Raw genomic sequence first — 20799 nt, forward strand, 5'->3', positions numbered from 1 at the left:
ATTCACAGGCTAAGTCTCCAACTCTCCAGAGCAAAACTCCACCCCGTGCAAGTCCAGGCCATTAATATTATTAATTATTTACCATATCTGCTATGATATCAGCTTCCCAGCTCCACCAATCAGCTGGCCTTATAGGGAGGAAGGAAATGTGGAGCTGGGGTTACCCTTGCACAGGGAATGTTATCCTCATGTGACAACACAGAGCTCAATACAGAGCTCCCTCCGGGTGGAGAAATAAAAACACACACCTGCCTTCTGCTTCAAATGCTACATCAAGTTTATACACTTGTTTACAGTTCTCCAGATTAAATGGGATGCAGTAATCACTAAAATCCTCCTTTTTTATAAAAATCTTAACTAGTGGCAGCATGGCAATGAACACCAGGCAAGGAAAATGCAGGATTCCAAAAAGAGTAATTAGTAAAAGAATACCAAATTAACACACAAGGAAAACGTATAAAACCCCGTAAAAACAACCAAGCAACCCAACAAAAAACCCCCAACAAAATACAAAACGGAAGTGTGCAGTAAGAAGAGTTCAATACGAAGGACATGCGAGGTACGACCAAAACAAGTGTTGTTAAATTAGGGTTAACTGTGGTATGAGACAAAAGGAGAGAGGCAGACAGAAAGTTCTAGCAGAGCACTTACAGAGTGTAGAGGCTTATCAAGGAATTAGCCAGGTACAAGCCCTTAAGTTTCCTAATCCTCAACTCTAAAAGCTGCAAATCGCAGCCAGGACGCTGCTGGGCAGGGGAGTGCTGCGAAGAAATCCCTGTGAGCAAGAGGAGCGGAGCAGTGGGACCTCCGCTGTGCCACCACCGAGCATTTCCAGCCCCAACAGCTCCGGAGAGAGTGTTCAGAGCTCTCCTGTCTCACTGCAGGGAAGCCACACAGAGCTCAGCCTGACAAAGGACGTTAAATTAAATTAAATCCCGGCGGCTATTCCTGACTCCCCCCACTCCAAATCGAACGCAATGAGGAGGACATGATTCTTCTAAAGAGATGCATAAAAGTCAGTCCTGGGCGTAATTTTACCTGAATTCCGAGGGAATTCAAACCGAGGGGAATCAAAGAGCCCCCGGCTTGAGTTGGCAGCTCAAAGTTTGCTGCGCTGGGCGACACAGCGAGTTCCCCCCGCAGGAATACACCTGCACCCCCGAAGCACAGAGCCCCAGCGAGCCCATCCAACAGCCCCAAGGGAGAGCAAGGACAGGGTGAAAATACCTGGGCATGTCAGAGCAGGAGGTACCCGGCCATCCCCCGCCGGCTCGGCATCCCGGCTGCTCCCGGCGCTCTGCGCTGCCCCTGCCGGCTCCGGGCACTCGGCGCTGCCAGCCCGGCCTCCCTCCCAGCACCCTGCCTGCCAGCACCCTACCTCCCAGCACCCTGCCTGCCAGCACCCTGCCTGCCAGCACCCTACCTCCCAGCACCCTGCCTGCCAGCACCCTGCCTCTGCCCCTCTCTGCTGCTCCCCTTCCTCCCCCTCTCGGCTCGGCTCGGCTCGCAGCTCGGGGAAGGCAGCAGCTGCCGCTTCCCTCGGGAGCTGGTTTGCCAGGACAGCAGGAATACGCTGGAGCTCGGCTCGGCACCGCGATGCCGCTGGATCAGCCTCTCTCTTCCCGCTGTGCCGCCGGCTGGAGCAGGGCTGGGGAAGGAGAGCAGACTTGTACTCACCGCCGTGCGATTTAAACAGCATTCCCTTGAAAATCCCGTTTGCAATTCCCCGAAACTTCACGGAGTCGCCGTGCAACTCGTGGGAGACCGCCCAGGGATCTAATGGAGCTTATTTAAATCAGAGGGTCACGGTTTGGGCTGCAAAGGACCTGAAAGCCCAGCAGTTCCACCCCCTTCCACACCTTCCACTGTCCCAGGCTGCTCCAAGCCCCATCCAGCCTGGACGCTTGGACACTGCCAGGGATCCAGGGGCAGCCACAGCTTCTCTGGGCACCCTGTGCCAGGACCCCTCCCAGGGAACAATTCCTTCCCAATATCCACCCTAAATTTCCCCTCTGTCAGTTTGAATTTCCTATTGTATTGTTGGCATTGTTGTCCCTATTACAGCAACAACAAAAAATTCATTTCTTTCAAAATATGATTCTTTTTGGTGAGGGCACATGGTGAGAGTAAAGGGGAGCTCACAACACAAGGGTTATATGGCCATGTAACCACTGTGAAATAACACCAGAGCACTCCAGGTCTTGAAAACCTCTACCGGGACTAAAATTGCTCCCCAGTCCTTCAAAAAATAAATACACAAGATTATTGCAAACCAATGCTGCTGCTTCTCACCCACAAGCCCCACTTGACAGCATGACTTCAAACCCTTTTTTCCTTCAAAAACCTCATAGAATGAAAATAATCAGAATAAGCATTATTTTTGTGTTATGAGACCTGGAATATTATTTATACCTGAACACCAAAACCAAAATAAAATAAAAATCGAATATCCATAGTAAGACCCAGGGTAATTCCTTTTTCCTGGTGTAGCCATGTGCTATATTTAGTTTGTTCTACCACTTATTAATAAGATTTACCTGTCCTGCAAGAGCCACCCTCACCCAGACTTCTGTAACAGTGCTCATCCCTCTCATGGCCCCAAAACACTAAAGCCAGCTCCCACAAAATCAACAGTATGAGACCTTCAAGATGGGAATTTTCCCCCATGAATGAAGAATTCCTACAGGCAGAAAGGACAATCCAAGAGAAGCTGCTTCTGAGTGAGAGAAAAGGCTTCTCGCTCCTAGACATGTGCATTAAATATTTGATATGCTTGAAGAATGTTATTGTTGGTAGCTCCACACTCCCTCAGAACATCATCAAAAGGAACTAATTCACCTTGTGGGCTCGGATCCGGGAGTGCTTGGCAGAAGGGAGTTCTTTGGGAAGTGTGAGGATCTGACAGGAATAATGATGATTGGCAGCAAAGATGCTCATTAGTTCCCTTCTCCTCCATGAGCATCTCCCTGACGAGTCTGACCTGAGCACAGCAGGGCCAGCATCTCACCAAGGGTTTTCCTGGCAATCCATGGATCAGCTGGAGTCTCCTCGGGATGCATTTGCACAGAGTGCAGCACAGGGAACACTAAAATCACTTCGGCCAGACTCAGAGGTGTATTTTTCTGCACTCAGGGATGCCTCGGCTGGGAAATAAATTCTGCTTTTGTAAAAAGCAGCAGCCAAGGTGCCGTTAGAGGCTTGTGTGTTCTTCACCGACCTCATCCCCAGCTGGCAATTCCAGGAGGGGTGCCTGTCCTGGGAATGTCCCAGAAAGACAGACCAGACTTACTACAGAACTCTAATTCTCCTATATCTGGATACAAGTTCCTTAGTCCAGTCTTAAAACTTGCATAAAGTTCCTTCTTATCTTCCCAACTATTTTAAACACCTCAGAGGACATTGAGATCTTTGGTAATTATGGAGCTTGTCCTCCCAAAACACATCTGTGGGCATGCAGAGGAGAAGAAGGTGACTGGGATCAGTCAGTCTGGATTTACCAAAGCTAAATCATGCCTGACCAACCTGTCTGGGATACAGTGACAGAAATAATAAAGGGATGGAAGAACGTGGATGGGAACACAGCAGTTATAATTTCCCTTGACTTTCCCAAGACTTTCAGCACAGTATTTTTGAATCCAAGTGAGGACAGTGGGGTCTGAAGGGGTGAAAAAGTAAAAAATCGGTGAACTAAAAAACTGGTCAAATGACAGGGCTCAGATGTGGCAGGAGGAGACACAACAGGAGGGTTTTTCCTTTAGGAAATGGTTTTTCCCCAGAGGGTGCTGGCACTGCCCAGGCTCCCCAGGGAATGGGCACAGCCTCAGTCTGCCAGAGCTCCAGGAGAGTTTGGACAGCACTGCCAGGGATGCCCAGGGTGGGATTGCTGGGGTGTCTGTGCAGGGCCAGGAGCAGGACTGGATGATCCCTGTGAGTGCCTTCCAGCTCAGGATATTCCATGATTCATAAGCTGAAGTAATCAATGAGGATAATAAGGAATAACATTTCCTCTCAAGGACAGCTAAGAGGTGCTGCAGGGGCTTTATAGCCTCCATCTCTATGGTTTTTTTCTGGACAAAGCCCTGGAGAACCTGCTCAGAACCCAAAACTGACCCTGCTCAGCACTGATGGGACCAAGGGCTTTATTTCATTTCCTTTTATAGCAATTCCTTTCCTTACTGAGCAGTTGCTAAATAGATTTGATAATAGTTTGATAATAGTTACTACTTAAGGAACAAACATTGGATTGAATCTTTAAGTTACCAGTGTGTATTTCCAGTTAAAAGCAAGGCCACAGGTGGGCAATAAAGTAAAAAATCTTCATGATTTTTAAATTTTGTTGAGGCAAATGACAGTACTGGCTGCTTTCTGCTGTAGAGGTGTCTGGTTTATATGAGGAGCAGCATAGGGAGCAGAGGGAGGCTGTTGGAATTGCACTGGACAAAATACAGAATAATTTTGTCTCCCACCTGATGCAGCATGTTTATTTTCTTCCTGAAAAGCAGCAAGTTTGCAGCTTTTGAAGGCCAAAGATGCAGATGGCAGCTCAGTGACTGTGATCAAACTGATGGCAGGGAGGACTAAACATTATTCCTGGTTTGTTTCCTGTCATTCAGTTGGTTTGACCTTGGAGGAGAAGGCTGGGGTGTTCTGTAATTCCCTGCAAACAGGAGCTCTCAGGAAAATGCTGAGCAACTCTTAATTACGGCCCCACATCACAGTATGGCCCTGGGCATGTAAGAAAGACCTTCTAGTGGAGGAGAAAATGGTAAAAATGTAAAGATAATTTGTGCAGAGGCACATCAGAAGCTTCCTCACTGATTCTGTTCATCCTTTTGTGAGCATTTTTGTCCCTGAGAGGCAAAGGGGGCAAGGAAAGCCCATCCCAGCCCTGTGGAAGGCCGGGCAGAGCCCTGCAATCTGCCCATCTGTTCACAGGGAGGGATTACACCAAATCCCACTGAGCCTGCACACTCCCAAATCCGGGAGGAGCAGTAATTGGCTTACTGGAGTTTGTTAGATCCATAATTTGATCACAAATTCCTCTCAAGGCAAGTTCATCCGCGGCGTTCATTTCTCTGCCTTTCCAACGGCTCATTTGTTCTGCAGCACTATAAATATTATGTGAATGAAAATCACAGGAAATGGCTATTCTGTGCTCCAGAGCTTTATTAAGAGATATCTATTTCAAAAAAAAAAAAAAAGAAAAAAGCTAATTATATCTGCATTTACACAGCTCCTTTCAGAAAGATTATCCAAGACTCTTTATAGAGCATCAAATGACAAGCCCAGAGCTCTGCCTGTGTGCAACAATCAGATATATTCCATATGCAGCTGCCATAAACATTTCTATTCATGCCAGTTCATCTGTGCAGGGATTAACGGAGTGAGAAAAGCTGGCCAAGGACACCTATTTAAAGAAGCAGGAGGTTTAAGTGGATGGAACCCGCACAGGAACTTCTCATCTAAAGCACAGCACAGCCCATGGCAGTGGAACCTGGAATTCTCACTGCAAACACAATGATTTGGGTCCAAACCACCCCTGTCCTGCTTGGAAATGATGCTGGATGTGCCAAGAGCACTTTTGGGGCAGCTCCTGAAAACACCTGCCCAAAACCAGCAGGGCAAGGGGGGCTCTGCACAGAGTGGGATTGGGACAAGGTGCTCAGAGGGACAAGATCCCATCCCAGCAGAGCAGGAGGAAAATCCCCCAGTGCAACACGGCACAGCACAGCCAGCCCAGCAGTCCTGAGCTGAAAGGAGATTTCTGGGAAACAGGGGAATTTCCAGTGCCTAAATCAGAGCCCAGACTAGAAATGCTCCTGTCTCCCAGGGCACCTCCGTGCTGCTGCAGTTTTGCCTCCTCATTCCCAGCTCTGGCTCCGTGCACATGCAGAACGCAGTGCCACCGAGGCTGAGAAGCACATTTCCCACCTTAAGTGAAATCACCCAAGTGAAATCCAGGGGCTGAGGTGTATAAATAGTGTTCCTCACACTTCACCTGCCGTGGCCTTACTCCCACGTCCCCAGCCCTTCACAGAACTGCTACTCCAGCTCTCTACAAGCAGCTGCAGCAGGGATGGGGTGCCCCTCATCCTCCACGTGGAAAATGAATCCAAGCTCCAGCCCATCGGGACCAGGAGGAAATGAGCCCACGAAAGCTCTTCAAGCATCAGGATAGCAACAATTTTGGGAGAGCCACACCTCACCTGGCTGCTGAATCCCTGCCAGCAAAGCAGGTTTTACCGGGCTGCAAAGCCAGATTAAGAGATAACTCCTCACTAGGCTGGTCAAGAAAAAACACAGAGAAAGTCCTGGGACAGAATCCCCCTTCTGCTGCCGTGCTGGAAGCAGAAAATGCGAGCTCTGCTTAACCCTTGAGGATAAAAATCCATCCCTAAGGCCCCAGTGGGGTGAGTGGGCACAGAGCTCTCCTTTCCCCAGCCCTGAGGGACAGGATCCCACCCTGCTGCTCCTCCTGCCCGGGATCACCGCGGGTGGCATCTGCTGCCCTGTTTACCGCACAGGGCATGGCATGGGGGACAGGCTGGGGGCTGGCCAGGGTGCCCACGGAAGCCTTTTGGGATCCTGAGGTTGCCTGGTTCTTGTAGAGGCTTGTAGGGCCAGCATGGCCCACTGAGAGCCACTGGGAGAGGACTTAGGGACCCCAAAAGATGCAGCAAGGTTGTAAACATTCACTTAATGCTTGGAAAGGGGCAGAGGAATGTGGCACATAAGGGAAATACACAGACACAGAGGCAGCAAGGGAAACACACAAACCCCACTGCCATTCTTTGCTCATCCTTCAGCGGTAAAAGGGCAGAGAAAGGCACCACACAAAATGAAAAGCTCTTTGGAGCAAAGGGGTGTTTTAAATCCAAATATTCTTATGAGACATTTGATATCTCCTCATCCAACAATTCTGGAAAAGCTGAAATCCTGTCTGGGAGATTTCCCTACCTGCTCCAGCAATAAACCAAACTCTGCACTAGGGCTTTTTGGTGTATTTGTTTCTCCCTCTGGTACCTTCTCCCACACTCTGCTCACTTTCCAAAAGCACATTCAGGGCTTTTGGAATTCCGTAGATCACCTGCTTTTCACTACCTGAAATTTTAGTCTTCCAATGGCAATTCCTTAATCGTTTATTGCTCACAATTCAATTTTTGGAAAGGTAAAAGGCTCTCTTTGGAGGTGCTGCTTCAAAGCACCACAACACAACACATCCAGTCCTACACAGTACAACATACACTGAATTTCTTTTTAGCAGAGCTCCCATGGTTTCTATCATTATGGTTTCTGCTATTATGGTTTATATTAGGATTCTTTTCACACCCCGCAGCCCCCATCAGGAGTTACCACACACTGAACTTTTCCCCCAAAAAAGTACTTTTTGTTCTCCAACCTGCATGGATTCTCCCCCAGGACACAACGGCAGCCTCCGCTCCAGCATTGACCCTTCTGGTTGGATCCTCATAGGAATTCCACTGTGGACAAGAAGTGCTTTATTCCTGGAATTCTACAGAGCTGCAAGGTAGCTGAGCACTGTAAGTCAACTGCATGCTGGCTCTGTCAGTCAGGGCTAATTCCCACAGATTAGAGAAGGAAATCCGTACAGTTCCCCAGGTCCTAAACCCTACTGCTGAGAGAAGAGCAGTTTCTTCCCAAGTCAAGGTTTTGGAGAGGAAAATATAAAGGAATTGCCATGAATCATTGCTATCTGCACCCAAAGCATCAGAGGATGTGAACCAAGAGCACCAATCCCTGGCTGTGTGTTGGTTCCCTGATCACCCACTCCCAACACCGGCTGTATTCACCCCAAATAACATCACCATCCTGCAGTTATTGTTGTCAATAACAACCCCACAGCCACAAATCCCTCGCTGCTGTCCTTACCCAACTGCTCTCTGAGGAATGTTACTCTGCATAGGAGGGTTTGAATCACTGTGGAAGACAGAGGCAGAAAATTTAGTTCAGTCTAGTGTACTTCACCCCAAAATGAAGATTTTCCCTGGATTCAGAGGAGTATTTGCCCCCCTGATTCCTTGGTGCCTCCAGACAAGGGCTGTGGGTATCACTTGGCAGGGAGATCCTTTCTCTTGCTCGGACTGAGCTCTTTTAGACTTTCTCCACACCTTCTCCTGTTCATGGGATCAAGGAATACCCTGTGCTGGCAGGGATCCACAGGGATCATCCAGTCCAGCTCCTGGCCCTGGCCAGACACCCCAAACTTGTGCATCCCTGGGAGTGGAGTCCAGTTCTTGCCCCTCTCCAAGTCTCTTTCTCTGCCAGGAGAGAGAGAAGTCTTCATTTATCACTCAGAGCATCCAAGTTAAAGATGATGGCAAAGAATTGTTCTCATGTCCAACTCAAATCCCACACAGCACCTGCAAAGAGCCCATCAGACACAGCTGCCAGGGCTGGGAGGGTTTGTGTTGGAAGCGACCTTAAAGCCCATCCAATGCCACCCCTGCAATGGCAGGGACACGTTCCACTGTCCCAGGCTGCTCCAAGCTCTGTCCAACCTGGCCATTTCCAGGAGTCCAGGGGCAGCCACAGCCTCACAGGAGAACCTGCAGGAGAGAAGAATTCCCCACTGTGCTCCAAACCCTTTCCCCCTCAGTTCTGTATAAAGGTGAATTCCAAGGCACTTCTATCAGCCTTGCAAAAAAGCACCAACTGGCACAGCTCTGAGGCTGCTCTTTTGGAGCTCTTTTGGATCCATGATGGAAGCCTTTAGATCACAGGAACAGACTGCCCTGGGCAGGGGTGCAGTCCCCATCCTTGGGAGTGCTCAAGGAATGTGTGGAGTGCCACTGGAGGATGTGGATTAGTGGTGACAGCAGTGGTTGATGGTTGGACCCAAAGACCTTAAAGGTCTCTTCCATCCTTAACGATCCTATGATTCTGTGGCTTCTCTTGTATTCTCTGAGTCAATGGGAATATTTAGGATGAAAGTCTTAAAATATGCCCAGAAATTCACATTCCTGCAGTTCTGAGCTTCTCCAAGACGCTCAGGGATTAAATTCCAACAGACACTTTGCCATTGGTCCAACGTGACGACAGCGCCGCCGTTTTTCCCGATGCTGAGTCTGGTCCAAAGGTGAGCAGGGAGCCAATAATTCCCTTTCCAGTGCCAAGGAGTTTATTGGGCATGTGGCTGGAGCGCATTGCCTGGAGCCAGGAGGAGCGGGAAGGATGCAGGAAGTATCCTGGCTTCTCCGCAGTGCCCACGGCAAATCCCAGAGCACTGAATTCCCAGCTTTCCTGTCTCTCCCCTAAACATGGCAGCTTTTCCTTCTTAAAATGCTCCACATACCTTGTACTTATTCACTGTTGGGGAATTCTTGATTGGATAAACGGCAGGCAGCAGGGGAAGTGTACAATGTGTATTTAAGATATTTTCCTTCGCATGTCTTATCCAGCTGAGGAAGGAAGATTGGAAGCACTCGACGCCTTCACCTTCGCCTCCTGGAATCATTTCTATGTTAATGTGTCATTATGGGATACACTTTGATCCAGGGTCAAGCAGCTCTCAGAACACTGTGCGGTATTGGGAAAGTTAATGGGAACATATTTAAAGCATATTGAAAGAAAAAAGGAGGATTAAGAATACCTTTAAGTATTACCCAAGTTCATCTTTATGTTGATACTGGTCTTACAGGAAATATGATAAAATACTTCAGGGGGTTTTAGGAATTATGCAGGAAAGAGTGAAGTCATTAACATTCCCGGTTAAAATCTTTTGCAGATAACCCCCTTATCCCTCTTCCACCTCCACTGCTCTCTCCCACATTTCTAATTTTTATACTGCAATATTCCAGGGCTGTATGCAACACCTCCAGAGAAAAGCACAGCAGGAAGCCCTGTCAGAGTTTGGCTGAATCAAACAACAGTTAGGCTAACTCCAGGTCTCCAGGTATCTGCTGGAATAAGAGGAAGGTGGGCTCTCCTCACGCTTTGGCTGTTTTCTACCTGAAACCACAATATCTCTAACCCTTACACAGGTTGTGCTGACAGAGTAATTCAGAATTCTGTTCAGAGTTATCCTTGCTAGGCTCTCCTGGGTGAGACAACAAAACCAAGGAAGAAACTTGTGCTCCCCTGGCACTTTCCACTATCCCTCTGCCCTTATTTTTGCTCTCTCTCATGTCACCACAGACATGAAGCCACTTCTACTTGCAGAACCACTACAGAGCCCTCTTGAAACCTCTCCTGTACCCTCCTGCTGTAATTGCCAAATCCAAGTGGATACGCGGAGAATGGTTTTGCAATACATTCTTTTTACTCATATTTATGTTTTATCATGAAAATTGAACTCAAAACATGGTCCAGATCTCAAAATGCCTTTTCTCTCTCCCTGCTAAATGCTAATTATTCCCATGTAATTTTTCTTGATCCAAATAGCTCCCTCGCTTTAAGCTTCATCACTCTTATCCCTATTTTCTCTCCTCTCTTCCCAACTCTCCTGGTCCTTCCCCATCGTGTTAACTCTTCATTCTCCGTATATCTTCACCAAAGCTTCACCTAGTTCCTAGTTCCAGCTGTGGCTGCTGGTAGGAGACCCAGATTTACTCCTAGAGTTAACTTCACACTTCATTCCCTTCTACACAGCCAGGCTGGATGAGGTGGGATCTGGGAAAAAAGGAACATATCAAACCCAGAGCAGCAAAAGCAGCCTCCAGCACAGGAATGCTGATGATCCTGCCCCTTCCTGGGCTGCTCCATCCTGTCTGCCAGCAGATTAACAATAACAACAAATGGTGTTCAATAAACTCCATGTGGGAATCACTGGAACTCTTTTGCATTCTCGATGATAATTGTAACAGATCTCGAGTATCGGGTTGGTACCAATCTTGGTGTAATGAGACAGCAGCTCATTAATGAGCAAATATTGAGATTTTGTTGGCTTTGTACTGGATTATCACAGAATCCCAGGCTGGGGAAGGGTAGAAGGGACCACCGTGGGGTACCTGGAGTCACCTCCCTGTTCTTCTCTGCCCATCTCTCCAAGTTATCAAGGCCCTATAAATTATAAATAATAAGCACTGTATTGTTCCACATTCACAAGCAAAATCAACATCTTAAACCCCAAATCTTCCCTCTCACCCTTTGGGCTAAAATGTCACATCATCTTCTTGACCCCCAGAGTTGAGAGGGAGCATTAGATCTATACCCAATTATTATTTTCAAGCCAGAACAGCACTTCATTTTATGATTTATACATTTATACTCAGTGCAACTGAACTGTATTAATTTTAAACCAGAATAATATTAGGAAATGAAGATCCTGCTGAGTGTAACATGATAGAAATAAGAGCTATAAAGGCAGTGTGAACATACATCAATTCATTACAGAAGCCTTTATGTCTAAATAGCCCCACATTCTTGGGGAGAGGGAGGAAATGTTTTCATTTACTTAAAAACAAGAAGAAACTCTTACAATGATAAGTTACATATGAGTGTTTTCTTTGCCAAGCAGCACCTGGCTTTGCTGAGGGACATTTGTTCACACTGGCGAGAGAGAAACTATTCTGCTATTTCAGAAAACACTGTAACAACCTCTCCTAAATTCACTTTTAGGCTGAGCAATGAAAAACTTCACTCAGAAAGGGAACTTTGGGGACAACAAGCCCTGCAGACACTTCACCAAAGACCTACATGTCATTTTTACTAGAGCAGAACTCGCATTATGTCCTGTGTTGTTTTGAGCTTTTAAATTTTACTATGACAATCTTTTTTTTCCCCCCTACATTCCCAGTCTGGAATACAACATGGCAAAGGCTGATTTTTCATCCTGTCATTCATCCATCTCTGGGCATTACCTTGATCAGAGCAGCACTTTTAACAGAAAACTTCTTTCTCCCACACACAGCAATTCACCTATGGACAATTACTGTCATTACAACTTTTATCCAGCATAGAAAAAAAAAAAAGAAAGAAGTGTTTTCTTTCCTTTGCAAGAGCCATCAGCCTTGTCCAGCAATGCCCTCTTGGCTCCACCAAAACCTTTGGCTGTTTTGACTGCATGATTTAGATTCCCTATCATCACTTAACTTGCTCAGGGCTTTGCTGTTCCCACCAAATTTTCCTCCACAGAGCTGTTCCCTGGAATACTCCATTTCACAAATCAAAGACAGGCAGAGTAAAGGATGAAAGCTGACTTTTTTCTCCCTACAAAATAACAAGCTGTCTTTGGGAGGATTCAAAACTTCTGTCTTCACAACACAAAATACCAGTGGAGCAAAACAGGCACAAAGAGTGTCCAGCAAAGTGAAATGAGATCAAAACCAGGGCAAAAAACCTCAGAAAAGAGCAAGTTACAGTGAGATTGGGGTGGTGAGATTTCCCTGAGATGTGACCAAGACTCTCACATTGGAGAGGCTGCAGAGATGAAATCTCCTTTCTTTTCCCAGTATCTCTATGTATGAATTATTTTTTAGGTCCTAACAGACAACAGGAACTGGATGATGATGTCACTCTCTCCCTCTGCTCCAAAAGAAAAGCAAAGAAACCAAACCTCTCAGAAATCCTCTGTGTTTGCAAAGAAATTCACCCTCCCAGTGTAGGGATCTTGACCTAATCCTCTGATTACCATGAACACCCAACTTCCCATTTGGTCAAAACCACTCTCCTGCAAATCGAAGGCGCCGTGTAAAAATAGTCCCAGTGACAATAACAACACTGATAATGGTGATGGAGATCTTTCTAAACCACGAACAAACGCTGATTGTACTCTAAAATTAACTGGTGGAGAATGGGAGCATTTTTGCAATCCTTGAGTTCATTGTTGCTTTCCTCTGTTGAACTTTCTGGATGCTATTTCTGCCAGGGAAGAATGAGTCACTGTCTTGTCTTGCGCTGAGCCCTCAGTGCAGCTCGGTGTCAGCTGGCACAGAAGGGATTGGGGGACAGGTGCCTCTCAGGAGACAAACACCCAGTAAGTGACACTGGAGTCTCTCTTCTGGGATCAAAGACAATGTGAGAAATCAAGGTGCTCATGAACAGGACAGACGAGGAGAGCTTTGATCAGATGGTGCCCCCACAAGAGCGAGGCACCCTGAGAACCCTCTTGAGGATTTGAGAAAGGGCCAGGAGTGGCTCCATGGCTGCTGAGGTTTGCCAGGAGAGGGTGTTCACTCAGGAATTTTATTTCCCTGCAGCCACTGAACGTTCACTTTTGTGAGGAAATTCGTAAGGCACTGAAAATTTCCTCAAGTGTCTCCATTCCAGGTCTCTTTTAGCTTCACCTGCCAGGAGGCCATGAGAGAGTCAAGTGTGCCTGAGCTTTTGGGGTCACCTTCACAGAGAACTGAGTGTGCCTGAGCTTTTGGGGTCACATTCAGTGGAGAATCAGGTGTGCCTGAGCTTTTGGGGTCACCTTCAGCACCAGGCTGTGGTCAGGATGGGTTAAATGGGGCTTTTCAGGGCCTAAATCATAGGGAAAATTCTCTTTTGAACAAATGGCTGAGCAGTCAATCCCACAAATCTTCATGCAGAGCCCAGACTCTAAAGCACCTTTTACCATGAAGTATCAGCAGACAAGGAGTTTATTTGGGATTTATAATTACTGCTTCTTTCTTGAAAACTGCAGCTTTGAAGACATTGAAAGCCTCATGAACTGCAGAGCTCTTTATGGCACTTCTTTACTTAAGTCAGAAATTCCCTGCACTTGGAGTGAAGAGCCAAAAGAATGACACAGATATTTTTCCGTGCAGAACTCCCAAATATGCCGCTGCCTTCTTCATCTCTGGCCAAAACCCAACTCAGCAACAGGTGACCATGGGGATATTTCAACCCTCACATTTAGGGCAGCAGCCTCTCCCCCAGTCCTAGAATTCCAGAGCTTTTATGCCACCAGCGCAGAGCAGGTCCAACACCTAATGCACCCCAGGACCTCTCCCAATTAATGCCAGCGCCCAAGGATGCTCCTCATGCACCCCACGTGTTTCTTTAGTCACCTAGCACACAGGCAGTGCCTCTTTCTGCTTAAGTCTGCCCAGAATGAGAAGGATGTGAAGGTATTTAGGACCCTGTGTTTCAGAGGCCAGGGAATAAGGATCAGCAGAAGAGTTTAATTTTCCTCGCTTCTCTCCATGCCCAAAGCTGCGAGCATTAATATCCTGCCCAGGCTCGGGGATTGCAGATTCCAGCAGGGCTGATTCCTTCCTTTGCTCTTACATTCACGACAAAAGGCTTTAGAAGCCTCAGCACCGATTCCTAAACACCCCCAAACCCCCACATACACAGGATTACCAAGGAGCTCCTTGTACAAAAAGCTTGATCTGCCTTTTGGAATGTCGCGTTCCCTTTGCCCAATGCAATCCCAAAACTGCTGCAGGACATCGCAGCCACAAAACCCTTTCCTGCTGCCCTGCTGCACCAAGTCACCTGCTAATGTCCCCAGTTCAGTGATGTAAGCCTGGCCTCAATCTTCTGTTAATGAAAGAGAAGGAAGAGGATACTTTAACTGCTATTATTAGCTCTTAGTACCTGTCCGCAGAAAACAAAACAAAACAGAGCCTTTAATTCCCCAGGCTCCCGAGGGAATCAGCTGGTGCAAAACAACCCCACAGTGGGTGAAAAAGGTGGTGGTGTCCAGGGATTTCTTCCCCTAAGTGTCTGCTTGAGGAAGAACCTTCCATCTACATCTAGAAAAACCCCAGTAGTGCTATAATTTAATCTTTACAATCAGCAAACGGAATGTTAACTGCTCGATTTCACCTGAAGCTCTGGGATGGTTCCCTGGATTGAGCTGGGGCAGGATTTTGGTTTAGAAATCACAGTGCAGTGTGAGCACGGTGGTGTTGTCCATCATCTTCACGGGGTGCAGCAGCTGCTCCCACCTTACTCCAGCTGAAATGTCCCACGTGCTCCCAAATTCGGAGTTTCCTGGCCATCCATCCCTGCAGAGGCACATTCTGGTGCTGTGCCCACCTGGGGGCTCCAGCCCTTCATCAAAGACACCTCGAGAAGTGAAGATAAACCCCAGCACCTCAACTGGTACCTTTAAAACACCACTAAAACAAACTCTGGAAATGCTCCAAACTTCAGAACTTCCATTCCTAAAAACGAACGCTGATTTCCTGCCGTGTTTTCATAAATCTGCCAGGAATCTGAATATTTTTTTAGTAATTACTGAAAATCCAGCTCAAATATTTCCTCCAATATTTGATGGCTGGGGAAAAAAAAGGGTGACATATGCGACTGCTTGATTGCTCCCCTGATGGGATGGTGGCTAATTAAGCATTCCAGGGTAATTGATATGTACGTAAATGGATTAGGTGCTTACAGTTCAGCCTGTGTCCCTCAGAGCAGCTAGTTCTGTGCACTCTTCAAGCACAGCACACGCTGGGATTTCAGCTGGATTTTCCTCTCATATTCCTTAAGCAGCCTGACTCATTTAGGGAAAGAGTGGTTCACCTCCCAACTAATTGACAAAGAATTTTGAAATCTCTGTGAATGACAGTCTTTTGAGATCTACAGAGAGCTTTTCAGATCTAGAGAGAGGGGAAAAAAATACAATGTTAATTTAGGTTTCGTTTTTTTGACTTCTCTCCCAGGAAGTTACCAATCCCCAACTTTGATTTTTGTCTAATTCAATAAAGGCAAATGAGAAAATAGGGAACTCTTCCATAAGCAATCCTTCAGTCAAGCATTCTTTTCACTTTAGAATTTTTTTTCCAGAAAACCAAATTTTCTAAGTTTCTTAATGCCTACTCCTTGTGGATTACGTTGGGAATGACAAACATCAGCAATTAAACCTTGAATCTGGGCTGGGGCTGGCTGGATCTTGCTGCTTCCGAGATTTTAATGTCTTTCAGATTACTGAAAACTGCTGAGGGGAAAAGATCACTACTGTTTTCACACAAATAATTTCTAAAGAACACCTGGCATCCCCCAAAAAGGAAGATTTATATAAGAACAAGCATAAAACCATTACATTTTCCAAGCTGTCTTGGCTTTTCTCATTTCCATACCCAAATCCAGCAATGCACAGACCTTTGTCCCATGATTTTGTTGTCATATTGTTCTCCACACACCTTTCCTGCTGCAGCCACATTTCTCAATGCCACACTTTAAATCCTGATGGTTTATTGCCATCTAAACCAACTGCAGATCTATTTACAAGACAAGAAACTCAGTTGTAATTTTTTACTACAACCATTCCAACAGATTGGTGCTGAGGAGGTTTTTTGTAGTGGAGGCTGCTTTGCAAATAACTCAAAATGCAAATCATTCTTGGAATGAGACAACACAAACTGCCAAAAGGGGTTTGGGTCACACACACAGATAAAGTCCTCCCTTAAATCATAGAATCCCAGGATGGTTTGGGTTGGAAAGGATCCTAAAGCCCATCCAGTGCCACCCCCTGAGGGACAGTAAGGTCACTCCAGAGGAAGTCTCCATCTGCCCACACTGATATGCAAAGAAATTCACTCTCTAACATCTAGGAAAACCTCACAGTGTGGCAAGGAAATGAATAAATCATGGCCAGTTTGCAGAAGAAACACTTCCTTCACTTAAGGAATATTGCAAAACATCATTTCTGTAACCCTTCCCCCTTTAGGTAAATAAACTTGGACTTGATGACATTAATGAATTGCCAGGAAGAAAATAGTCTGTTCCATGTTTCTCCAATCCACGTGGCCCACTTTAGGGAAATCTGGCCAAATTTCCTTACCAGATAGCTTATAGATGAATACACCATGTCAAACTCTACTTCTCTGCCATCCTTAAGATCAACATCCAATGTCAAGAGTTTTCTCCTTTTTCACAATTCCAGAAAGGTGGGAGATTGAAATACTGTAGTCTGGGATGAAAATGTGAAAAATTAAGAGAAAAATACCAAAAGAACGTTTTATTAATTCCTGCTTTTCCCTTCTTCTCAAGCTTGTGAAAACAGCACCAGGTGCATTTCCTTTCCCTCTCCTCTCTCCTCTCCTCTCCTCTCCTCTCCTCTCCTCTCCTCTCCTCTCCTCTCCTCTCCTCTCCTCTCCTCTCCTCTCCTCTCCCTCTCCTCTCCTCTCCTCTCCTCTCCTCTCCTCTCCTCTCCTCTCCTCTCCTCTCCTCTCCTCTCCTCTCCTCTCCTCTCCTCTCCTCTCCTTCCTTCCTTCCCTCCTGTAGCAGATGTTGGAGCATTTCCTAAATGTATTTCCAGAATTTTATAAAAGCACATACAACTGGAGGTCCCCACGTCACTTTGGAGTGGTCAGAAAAGAAGGCAGAGCTTTGCAATGAGCTGAGTTAGAAACAGAACATTTCCATGACTCACATCAGTTATTCCTGGAAGACAATGTCTGCTGCCAGGGGGTTAAATCCAAATGGTATTTTGTAAAACACTTTTTCTTGCAGAGGTGACAAGAAACAGGCAGCAAATACAGAAAGCAACAGTTGGGAAATGAGGCAGCACAGGAAAGCCGAGATAACACACAATTTGACTTGAGCATTATTCCATCCCAAACCAGGCTTTCTTCTGCCCGTTTCAATATGTAGCTCCTAAGGTGCCTTTCCCCTGAGAATCAACACCTAAACCAATCATTCCAGATAAATCTCGCCCTGCCTTGTTTGTGCATCATTTAGTCTCAGATGCTTCAGGGGGAATTGCAGAAGCAGAGCCAGCCTGCCAGGTGACAGCTTGCCAGGGAAAATAATTGGCATTGTGCTAGGAGGTGCACAGCACCAGCTCCTCCATCATGTGCTAACAGGGAAGGCTAAAGCCCAGTCAGCCTCCCCCTGCCAGGCCTCCAGGTGAAAATATTCCCATTCCTACTGGAATGGAGATCTGGAGGCCAATGCTGTGCGTTACATTTACCGTGATAAAAGGTGTTTATGGTGATTTATGGGAGGTGTGGAAAAGGCTGATTCTCAGTGCCAGCATTCAGCTGTTTCCTCCTGGAGCTGCCAAAGGCTTTCAGGGCACACAGAGAGTTTGAGGAGAGGCAAAGAGCTCTGTATTTGCACCTCTGTGCATAGAACAGGATGTGCAGGGTGCCCAGAGAAGCTGTGGCTGCCCCTGGATCTCTGGCAGTGTCCAAGGCCAGGCTTGGGGCTTGGAGCACTCTGGGACAGGGGAGGTGTCCCTGCCATGGCAGGGGTGGCACTGGATGGGCTTTAAGGTCCTTCCCAATCCAAACCATTCCGTGATTCTGTGGCAAGAAAAATTAGCATAAAGCGTGACTTAATAGAAAAAAATTCTCCCAAATTTTTCCAATGTTTTAAAAATATCAGCTGTGTTATACACTGCCTATCACTCCAGTTTTCAAAACACTTCCCAGGATTCCTAAGCAAACACTACAGTGCAAGTAAATAAATTAAAAAAAAATAAATCTGCCCTCTTCAAATTGTTCCCCAAGCCCTCTCCTGTTTCATCTTTTCCATTTTCTTCTCTTGGACACATCCTCAGCTTTCTGCAGCCCTCTTGTATTTCTAGCAACCATTCCCAGTTTTCAGCAGGGGAAGGTCCCTCCTGGATTTTCTCCTCTGTCTTTTGACAGTTGACATGGCAGAACATCCCATGGGACAACTTCAGATTGGATCTCTGCCACCTGTAATATTCAAATCGAGGGTTGTTCCCAACTCTGAAAATAACCAAAAGTTGTTTCCCTTTATTAAATCCATGGAATCCCATCAAGGTTGAGATGGGAAAAGCACTCTGAGATCAACCAGTCCAGCTGTCAAACAGCACCACCCTGTTCACCAGTAACTCCTGTCTTCAAGTGACACATCCAGAGGTGTTTGGAACATTTCCAGGGGTGGGGAATCCACTGCTTCCCTGGGCAGCCCCTTCCAACACCTGGCAGGCAGGAAGGAAACCAAGAGCAGATTGTAGACAATTTTTAGGGGAATTTAATGGAAAACCCTTCCCAAGCCCACACTCCAAGTCTAAGGTTTGTTTTCCAGAACATCATGGAGACCATAAAAAGCTGCATTTAGGTCAAGAGCTCAGTAAATCCCAGAGTGTAGGAAACCTTTGTGCATTCACAGGATGATTTTCCTTGGTAACAAACTCCTGGGTTTTGATAGACAGTCGATGAGCACAAATAAGAAAAAACCCACGGATTTAAAGCTTCTTTTCACCCTGCTGTCCATACCTGAAGTTCACAGAACCAAATTTAAACAACCAAGACTAAAATCTCAACCCAGGGGCAGGTTTTATATAGAAAAGATCCACTGATTTCTGGGATCTCCCATTTCCAGTGTGTTCCCATTTCTGTTTATCCACAGAAATTGGGTAACAGGCACAACTACAGGACATTCCCAAAATTCCTCCCCAAATTGTTTGCCTACAACCCCTGTAGCTGTTGATGAGCACAAACTCACTGAGCAAGGTTAAATTCTTCTGTCTCACCCAGCCACAGTCCATCATTTCCACCCCCAAAGTGATAAAAAGTCCATTAATAAATAAAATAGATAGAATAATAGATAAAACCTCCATGACTGAAAGCAGCAACTTAGAAACTCCATGTTCCATTGTTTTCATAAAGCAAAATTAACATTAGCAAACTTTTTAGATACGGAGGTTTTACAGCCTTTTTTTTTTTTTTAATGATAAAATTAAAGTCAAATTGCAACACCAAGGCAATTAAGGGAAATAGCTGAAATAATATCAGGGCTTCACTGACTGAGAATTTAAATGAGGCATTAATTAGTCCAAGACAATATTGAAAAATGGAACCATCTTGTACTTATTCAAAATGATCAGCACCATCCACAGGAGCCAAATCTCAGCATCATTAAATAAGTCTTCAGAAATTAATTAAAATTCTCAAAATGTGCAAAGGCAAATTTTCAATATCTCTAAGCTCACAAAAAATTCAGGACTAAGTAATAAGAAATAGTTTTGTAGCTATTGATACAGAGATTTCTCCTGAAAATTCTTCTGCTTTTACTTTTTGGAGTGGATGTCATTAACACAGCCCATGAGCAGAGCCCTCCTCCACCCCAGATTTTATTTTTTCTTTTTCATTCGGCCAAGTAATGCCTTGCTGTCTACAAATCCTCTTCAACAGCTCTGCCAAGGATGCAGCCACAGTTTCCATCAGCTGAAACTCCAATTTGGCCAGGTGAAGTTGCCAAAGCAATGGAAGATGTGGGAAGCCCTGGCCAGAGGAGGGAGAAGAACAATCCTATGTCTATTTAAACTTCCACAGCCTTGGTATCTGAAATTTCAACCTAGATTGCACCACTTTTTGTAAGAAATTCTAATATTTAGCCTGAAAACTTTTAGCTCCAGGATACATTTTCCTACTATTCAGAAAGCTTTTTCATTGTGCTTATAAATTAAAATCACTTCAAAACCTGGATAGTTCTGTTGGAGACATAAAAGTGAAATGGTTCAAAAATCCCAAGGAATACTCCTGTGCTGTTGGATATTTTGGAGTAAATAATAATTTGCTGCTCTGCACTTTCCTGTCAGAGCTTCTCAAAGCAGCAAAAGCCCTTTCTTTTTTTATATTTTTATATCTTCATCCTGTGTGCAGGTCTGTAGGACTAACGAAATGCAGAGCTGCTGGAATGGTGGAGTATTTTGATGCATGGATTTGTCACCTTCTCTGCCAGGTGGTCTCCAGCCAAGTATCCCAACAGAGGAACTCCCAGACTGTATGGAAAGAGGTGTGGGGAGGAATGCACCAGCACAGAGCTGACAAAAAGTGACTCTTCCTGCTTAAACTGCTCATGACATTCTCACTGATAGCCCTTCACATATTTATATATCACAACTAAAATAAATCCTCCTTCATTGGTTCTGAATTGCACAGTTCTTAGCATTTGATCTCTTACTGGTTATTGATCCCTTCACCT

At 45.8% G+C, this 20799-nt stretch overlaps 1 protein-coding gene across 6 annotated transcripts in view; it reads right to left on the bottom strand.

Moving 5' to 3' along the window:
- Positions 1–20799, bottom strand: part of PCDH15 (protocadherin related 15) — a 497507-nt gene that overhangs the window by 235118 nt on the left and 241590 nt on the right. Inside the window, exon 1 of one of the 6 annotated variants that reach the window (XM_085064472.1) lies at positions 1228–1365. The exons of the other annotated variants lie outside the window; for them this stretch is intronic. The gene's annotated coding sequence lies outside the window, so the exon portion shown is untranslated. Of the gene's footprint in view, positions 1–1227; positions 1366–20799 lie in introns of those variants that run through there. 6 annotated transcript variants of the gene reach the window in all.

Source organism: Lichenostomus cassidix, chromosome 6, assembly GCF_008360975.1.
Source record: "Lichenostomus cassidix isolate B80296 chromosome 6, HeHo_3.0, whole genome shotgun sequence".
Taxonomy (NCBI): domain Eukaryota; kingdom Metazoa; phylum Chordata; class Aves; order Passeriformes; family Meliphagidae; genus Lichenostomus; species Lichenostomus cassidix.